General features: G+C 40.7%; 1 protein-coding gene across 1 annotated transcript in view; it reads left to right on the plus strand.

Moving 5' to 3' along the window:
* The window catches only part of LOC135560318 (zinc finger protein 625-like), an 80,653-nt gene that overhangs the window by 41,047 nt on the left and 30,799 nt on the right, over positions 1-8,807 (plus strand). The window lies entirely within an intron of this gene.

An 8,807-nucleotide genomic window follows, 5' to 3' on the forward strand; every position in this document is an offset into this window, starting at 1 on the left:
ATTCAGTGGCCTGACCCACCTCTTTTGCTTATGCATATTCAGTGGCCTGACCCACCTCTTTACATTGCTTATACATATTCAGTGGCCTGACCCACCTCTTTACATTGCTTATACATATTCAGCATATTCATATTCAGTGGCCTGACCCACCTCTTTACATTGCTTATGCATATTCAGTGGCCTGACCCACCTCTTTACATTGGTTATACATATTCAGTGGCCTGACCCAGCTCTTTACATTGCTTATGCATATTCAGTGGCCTGACCCACCTCTTTACATTGCTTATGCATATTCAGTGGCCTGACCCACCTCTTTACATTGGTTATACATATTCAGTGGCCTGACCCACCTCTTTACATTGCTTATGCATATTCAGTGGCCTGACCCACCTCTTTACATTGGTTATACATATTCAGTGGCCTGACCCACCTCTTTACATTGGTTATACATATTCAGTGGCCAGACTCACCTCTTTACATTGCTTATACATATTCAGTGGCCTGACCCACCTCTTTACATTGGTTATACATATTCAGTGGCCTGACCCACCTCTTTACATTGCTTATACATATTCAGTGGCCTGACCCACCTCTTTACATTGCTTCTGCATATTCAGTGGCCTGACCCACCTCTTTACATTGCTTATGCATATTCAGTGGCCTGACCCACCTCTTTACATTGCTTATGCATATTCAGTGGCCTGACCCACCTCTTTACATTGCTTATGCATATTCAGTGGCCTGACCCACCTCTTTACATTGCTTATGCATATTCAGTGGCCTGACCCACCTCTTTACATTGCTTATGCATATTCAGTGGCCTGACCCACCTCTTTACATTGCTTATGCATATTCAGTGGCCTGACCCACCTCTTTACATTGCTTATACATATTCAGTGGCCTGACCCACCTCTTTACATTGCTTATGCATATTCAGTGGCCTGACCCACCTCTTTACATTGCTTATGCATATTCAGTGGCCTGACCCACCTCTTTACATTGCTTATGCATATTCAGTGGCCTGACCCACCTCTTTACATTGCTTATACATATTCAGTGGCCTGACCCACCTCTTTACATTATGCTATTCAGTGGCCCTGACCCACCTCTTTACATTCAGTGGCCTGACCCACCTCTTTACATTGCTTATGCATATTCAGTGGCCTGACCCACCTCTTTACATTGCTTATACATATTCAGTGGCCTGACCATTGCTTATGCATATTCAGTGGCTCTGACCTCTTTACATTGCTTATGCATATTCAGTGGCCTGACCCACCTCTTTACATTGCTTATGCATATTCAGTGGCCTGACCCACCTCTTTACATTGCTTATGCATATTCAGTGGCCTGACCCACCTCTTTACATTGCATGGTGGCCTGACCCACCTCTTTACATTGCTTACATTGCTTATGCATATTCAGTGGCCTGACCCACCTCTTTACATTGCTTATGCATATTCAGTGGCCTGACCCACCTCTTTACATTGCTTATGCATATTCAGTGGCCTGACCCACCTCTTACATTGCTTATGCATATTCAGTGGCCTGACCCACCTCTTTACATTGCTTATGCATATTCAGTGGCCTGACCCACCTCTTTACATTGCTTATGCATATTCAGTGGCCTGACCCACCTCTTTACATTGCTTATACATATTCAGTGGCCTGACCCACCTCTTTACATTGCTTATACATATTCAGTGGCCTGACCCACCTCTTTACATTGCTTATGCATATTCAGTGGCCTGACCCACCTCTTTACATTGCTTATGCATATTCAGTGGCCTGACCCACCTCTTTACATTGCTTATACATATTCAGTGGCCTGACCCACCTCTTTACATTTAGGGCCAGACTGAGGCCTTATTGCTTATGCATATTCAGTGGCCAGACCCACCTCTTTACATTGCTTATGCATATTCAGTGGCCTGACCCACCTCTTTACATTGCTTATGCATATTCAGTGGCCAGACTCAAATTCGAACACAATGCCCATCCTGGTAGATCTGACCAGAATGCAGTTTGGAGACCACCTCAGATGACAGAAGTCACATTTAGGGTGCCAGGTGTAACTGAGGCTGTAGATGCTACATATCCATTACTTTGAGTGTTTTATATAATATGACTAAACGTGTTGCAGGGCAGTCAAGAAATGGAACAGCAAGGCCACAGAACAAGACATAAGCAGAGCTGTGGGAGACCATCTCAAGCCCCTGGTAGAGCCGGGGGTGGTGTTTACCTCTCCACCACGCCTTCAGCAGGCTGGAAAAGTGGGATTGATCCATTTGTTTGTGTCAATTTTCAGAAGTTGAATCATTTGATACTGATTGTCATACTAAGAGGGACCAGGAGTCTGATGATTGGTCAGTCATTGGGTTAATTTGTTGAAATCAAATCAAGCTTTATTTATTCAGCACATTTCAGACATGGATGCAACACAATGGATTCACAGGAAAAAACTATGAAAATAAACAAATATTCAGTACACAAACACAAGAGTATAAAAAAATATATAAATATAATATAAAAAACCAGAATAATAACAACTGAAAGACTAATGAACATTAAGGAAATTCCATTGATTAAAATATTAATTGGATGCAACATCCAACCCAAAATATAAACTTGTTTTTTAGGAGGGGTTCTGAAAGACACTATGGGGGTGTCCACTGAAAGTTGACTAGTAACAACAACTGGGACATAAGACACCCACCATGAGACCCACTAAATCTGCCCAAGAAGAGGGAAACAAAAGAAAAACCATCACCAAACTTAAAGACAGGAAGAAAACCAAAAAAGGTGGCGCAACGAAAGGTGTTGACTCTCCATGTGTGACAGTATAATTTTAAATCGTCCCCTCGCCCATACCCAGGCGCGAACCGGGGACCTTCTGCACACATCAACAACAGTCAACCTCGAAGCATCGTTACCCATCGCGCCACAAGAGCCGCAGGTCTCAGAGCAAGTGACGTCACCGATTGAAACGCTATTTAGCGCACACCGCTAACTAAGCTAGCCGTTTCACATCCGTTACATCCACATCTATCAAGACAACTGGAGCACTGGGCCAGACACTCTTAAATAGAACCTGGACCAGCTCAGGTGAAATACCTTCCCACGAACGAGATGGACAAGCGAGCACTGGTGTAACACATACTGACTAACGAGGTGACACCAATCGGTGCGTCCTACGTGCTAACGAGATAGACGTGCTAAAGTCCAACCTCAAAACATAAATGGAAAAACTGAAGACGAACACCTTCCCCCTTAAGAATGCTTACCACCAACATAAAACAACTTCAATTTCACATTATAATCAACTACACTGCTTCACCTTCACCAATATAAACATGGTGTCTACTGGCTGTCAACAATTAAAAACAAGACAAAGCTTCAAGAACTCTCGTCCCCCTGGACAAACAAAACTCATCTTCAATACGGAAAAACGTGCAGTCGAAATAAATTGTGATCCATGGCAACTCACTGGCGCAAAACACAACACTTTTTGACTGCCCACCCTTGAGACAATCAACAACCAAGTTGTCGTTACCACGGGCATGTCTGATTTCAAGAGGAAACTCCTGCAATATCCGTAGTAATAACTTTCCAACTCACTGCGGAGCTTCTCTCTCTTTTCAGGGTTCACTAGATAGGCATGTTGTTGGATCGGGGACCAGTCCCCAATGTCATGCTCTAGTACATTTGGGTCTGAGAATGAACCCTGATATTCTAAAAGCAGGGAAACAATGTCAACATAATTGTAACCCCAAAAATTGTCAGTTGGTTACATAAATAGTTATGTATTTTATAAAACAAGCACCTTATAAACTAAGCATCAGAAACGCTGATGTTTTGACAAGTCGCAATAAATCACTGATATCGATTGGGGGGGATAGTTTCAACAGCACGTACAACCTAACACACAGAAAAACACATGGAGATATCTTTTACCTCACCGATTAGAGGACAACCTGCAGAAGACAGTCAGCTACATTTTAGAGAGATGCATTTAAATGTAGGGGTCGCTAAACAAAGGAACACAACACTTATTTGTCATAACATCGATATCATGTTGAAATCAAGTATGCGAGAGGATGAGGTTGCACGTCCTGTTAAAACTAACAGCTCAAAAACCACACGGTATCTGGGAATAATGTGTACATCCCTGGTTAGAGGACAATTTGTAGAAGAAAAGCTCGCTACGCTTTGAAGTGTTGCTTTTTGTTTCAAGTGTACGTTGGTAAGTGTAACTCAACTCTTTTTTTGTTAGTCAATTTTTGTTAAATCACATAAATAGTACTCTTTCAATTCAGAGCCTGAATTTTTCCGTGAAGCTAATATCCCCATCAAGTTGAAATCAATAGAACAGGGGGCAAACATTTAGGGTTCGACAAATACTCCTTCGACAATGTTAAAACATTGTACATTGTGACATAAATTCATTGATATCATGAAACATCTCCTTCATGTATGTATTTTCTGATGTTTGATCAGAGGTATTTTATCAAGGTCACACACTGATCACAGCTGAGATTTCTCTCCTGTGTGTTTTTTCTGGTGTTTAGTCCGCTTGCTAGACGTAGTATAACTCTTCCCACATTGAGCACAGCTATAAGGTTTCTCTCCTGTGTGTGTTCTCTGGTGTTTTGTCCGCTTGCTATGATGTAGTATAACTCTTCCCAATTGAGCACAGCTATAAGATTTCTCTCCTGTGTGTGTTCTGTGATGTGAAATCAGGCTGGTTATGGAAAAACTCTTCCCACATTGAGTACAGAAACCACTTCTCTCCTGGATGTGTTTTCTGGTGTTCAGTCAGACTGCCAGATGTAGTAAATCTGGTTCCCAATTCATTACAGCTATAAGGCTTCTCCCCTGTGTTGTCTATGGTGCCTATTCCACTAGTTATTGAAGATGAGTAAAAAGTCTCTTCCCACATTTAACACAGCCATATGGTTTCTCTCCTGTATGTGTTCTCTGGTGTGATATAAGGCTAAGGTTGAATGAGGAAAACTCTTCCCACAGTGAGTACAGCTATTAGGTTTCTCTCCTGTGTGATTCTCTGGTGTGCTAAAATGTCCTGAAGAAACAAAACTCTTCCCACAGTCAGAGCAGCAGTGAGTTCACTTCCCTGTGGGTCTACTGTAGTGGTGAATTTCTTGACTTCACCAATTGATCAACTGGAGAGACCTTCTGTGGACCCATCACATCATGAAAATATAGACTCCCTGTAGAGGATCCAGGATGAGTCACTTGTTCTCCTGCGTGAACAACAATTTCAGACCAGATGGTTAAAGGCTGAAATGAGCAAGAATAGTCATATTTTGTGTTGTTTTCACATTAGTAGTAACTGATGATTGCTAGAAATGAGTTATTCAAGTTGTTGTTTGGTTAGAATCTCCTCCCTGCTAATAAGGAAACCGATTGTTATGGATGTAGTATATCTGCCTGGAGCAAAAATGGTGAGCAAAGATTTTAGTTTTTCACAATGTATTCTGAATGTGAATGGAGGAAAACTAGGGATGTTCAACCTCCATTTCAAGGTTGCTTAAGAGTTTTTCACACTATTTATTAGAATAATTTTAAGGCTCACTAAATTGAGACAGTCCTGCTTAAAATCATGTTTGTGTCATATCACTGAATCAACCGCTCTGGGGAGTTGTATTTAAAAAACACTTCAACCAGTAAAATGCTTTCTTTTTGCTTATAATTTCCATCAGCCTGAATCAGCATAGACCTAAATGTAGGACAATAACTGCTCACCTTAAAAACAACAGAAAATACTGTTAGGACCAGCATGACATCACCTAACAATGAACATACACCTACTTGTAATACCCTAACAATAACATAGACCTACTGTAAGACCCATAACAATAACATATACCTACTGTAGGACCCATGACTTCACCTAAGAACATAGGCCGAGAACTATAAATCATTTAATATTTCAGGTGAAACATGGAAACTAAAATGTCTTTGTCATGACATTTCATAACCTGATCACCAGATAATTTTGTGAATAATCCCATTAGTCTACTCTGTAATGTGTTGTCATTCTAAATGTCCTGAATAAAGGAAAATAGCTCTGTGTGTTGTTCACAATAGGGTGAACCGTTAGACGTTAGACATATTCCGAGAAGGTTACAGAAAAATTATAAACATGAATTTGACACAGGACAAATCTTTCACTGGCCAAATCTAACAAGAGGAGCTTACCAAGATGACATTGAATGTTCCTGGCATTGACAGTTTGGAAGAATTTTGAAAGTCTATGGCAAAACTTGAAAATGGCTTTCTAGCAATGATCAACAACCAACTTGACAGAACAGGAAGGATTTTAAAAAATAATGAATATAATGAATAATTGCACTATGAATCACAACTCCCCATCAAGCCAACTCCTTGAAGGACTTACTATGACAGCTCTGTGACTAAGTTTGCAGTTGTCTAAAAAACAGACACATTATAAACATCAATTTATAAAGGGATTTGGATCCAACTGGAGCACGGCATAACTGTCATTACCAGAAATCACATTAATTCAACAACTGCACTTTGTGTTGTTGTTGCACTGTTTTATGTTTAATCAGTGACTGTCATCCTCAATGTGAAAATCACACATTCATCTTCACCAAAAACTGATGATAGTTGAACATGTCCCTGTTTGATAACTAATACAGCTACACTTTTAATTAAAATTATGTTTTATTGAAGAACCAGTATTAATTAACAGTATCCATTTGGTGTTGTCAATAATCCAGTTAAGGTGACTCCTCTAACTTAAACCATTGACAGTAAACTCTAAATTAAATGGGGTCCTTCTATTCCAATAAAACTGTTTTCATCCTCCAATCTAAGGTCTATCTCTCTTCTTTCACGGTAATAGCCTCACCCTCTACTTGTTTTTGTATTGTAACAGCCTCCTCTTCCTCCTCTTTCACGAAGCTTCTTTCTCCATCCAGCAGACCCCCTTCTTTAACAGGAGGAGAGTAGCTTAGTGAACTCATGTTCGGAAATAATAAACGCTAGTTAGTATTAGCGACTAGACTAGTGCTAACTACACTAAATGGCATTAACCAGCCAGCAAGTTGACTTAAACGTAAATATTACATTAAATGGGGTATTAGTGTGGTATCCAGTTAAAATCATAGTGGCAAATAAACCACGAAATTGTTAAAATTGAATGTTCCGACTTTGTTGTCTAGCGAGCTACCAGGTGGCTGCAGTTGTTGAAGAAGTGTTCAGTCCACTAGATTAAAAGTCACAGTGGAAACATCGGTTTGAAAGACCCTTAATTGCCATCTGCTGTCTGGAGGAGGAAACATTGGTGTTATAATGAACAGACTAGGTCTAGTGTGCCTGCCAGGTGGACATTGGTTTGATTCAATACCATCAGTGTGCCAGGTGGACATTGGGTTTGATTCAGACCCTGCCAGTGTGCCAGGTGGACATTGGGTTTGATTCAGACCCTGTCAGTGTGCCAGGTGGACATTGGGTTTGATTCAGACCCTGCCAGTGTGCCAGGTGGACATTAGGTTTGATTCAGACCCTGCCAGCATGGCCAGAAATGTATTTCAAGGTCAGTAACTTATAACCACAGAACCACCACAGACCTTTCATGCGTAACTAAAAACACCTAAGTATTAGATTTACTGCCATGGTCTAGTATGTCACCGTCTCAGACACCATTCACAATGCTGGCTGAGGTACGAGTAAAACATGACATATTATTTCCTAACCATTCACAATGCTGGCTGAGGTACGAGTAAAACATGAAATATTATTTCCTATTTGTAAAAATGGCAAGGCTTTAGCTCAGTGGGCTTCTCCATTGTTGAGGAAAGCAGGGGAAGTGTTGTGAGTAACAGAACTGCCTGAGATGTGGGGGAAGGGAAGCTGCTCACTGATTGGTTGTAGTGACAAGGGTCCCTCCAGAAATCTATCATTATTCCAACTGACATGTCAAATTCACATATTCTACAGCATAACGACAGTTATGTCTTAAGTGCCTTCTGGGAATGTTACGATGTCATAAAGTTATGGGAGGAGTTAGAAAGTTGGCTGTCAGAAGTACAGTGTTATAATGTAAATTTAATTTAAATAGGTCTGTCTGCATATTTCAAGACATGGAATATGAGGGTGTGGTGAGATACCCGATGGTTGGATGATACTTTTCTAATCAGTCATCTTAAATATTATACTTAAAACCTGGAAATCAACCAATCCTCTGTTGTTAATTCAATAGAAAGGTCAAATGCTTTATTATCTAAAAGTTGAAAGTGACGGAGAGAAATAAAATGGTGCTGATGCGGGCGCTGGAGACGGGGCTGTGTTCTAGTGGGTCTGGGCAGGTTTGATGTAGTTAATGGAGATGGAGGTGTGTTCTAGTGGGTCTGGGCAGGTGTGATGGAGTTAATGGAGATGGGGGTGTGTTCTAGTGGGTCTGGGCAGGTGGATGGAGTTAATGGAAATGGGGGTGTGTTCTAGTGGGTCTGGGCAGGTGTGATGGAGTTAATGGAGATGGAGGTGTGTTCTAGTGGGTCTGGGCAGTGAATGTTTGTATGATGTTTGTTTGTATGTTTTGTATTGTTTATAAAATATCAAATACAATATTTTAAAATTTCCAATGCAAAGTAACACCTCACAGTTCTATTTTTTAAACCAATCAGAATTCAGAAGAATGCCAAAGTCAGGTGTGAAGTAATATGCAGGACCAGCCTATTCCCTATGATGTCAACTACAACATAAATAACTTCAAATGTAGAACTGTAAGTTAAAAAGTATTTGCGTTCGTGACTTGGGTG

This window comes from Oncorhynchus nerka, linkage group LG15 (assembly GCF_034236695.1).
Source record: "Oncorhynchus nerka isolate Pitt River linkage group LG15, Oner_Uvic_2.0, whole genome shotgun sequence".
Classification (NCBI taxonomy): domain Eukaryota; kingdom Metazoa; phylum Chordata; class Actinopteri; order Salmoniformes; family Salmonidae; genus Oncorhynchus; species Oncorhynchus nerka.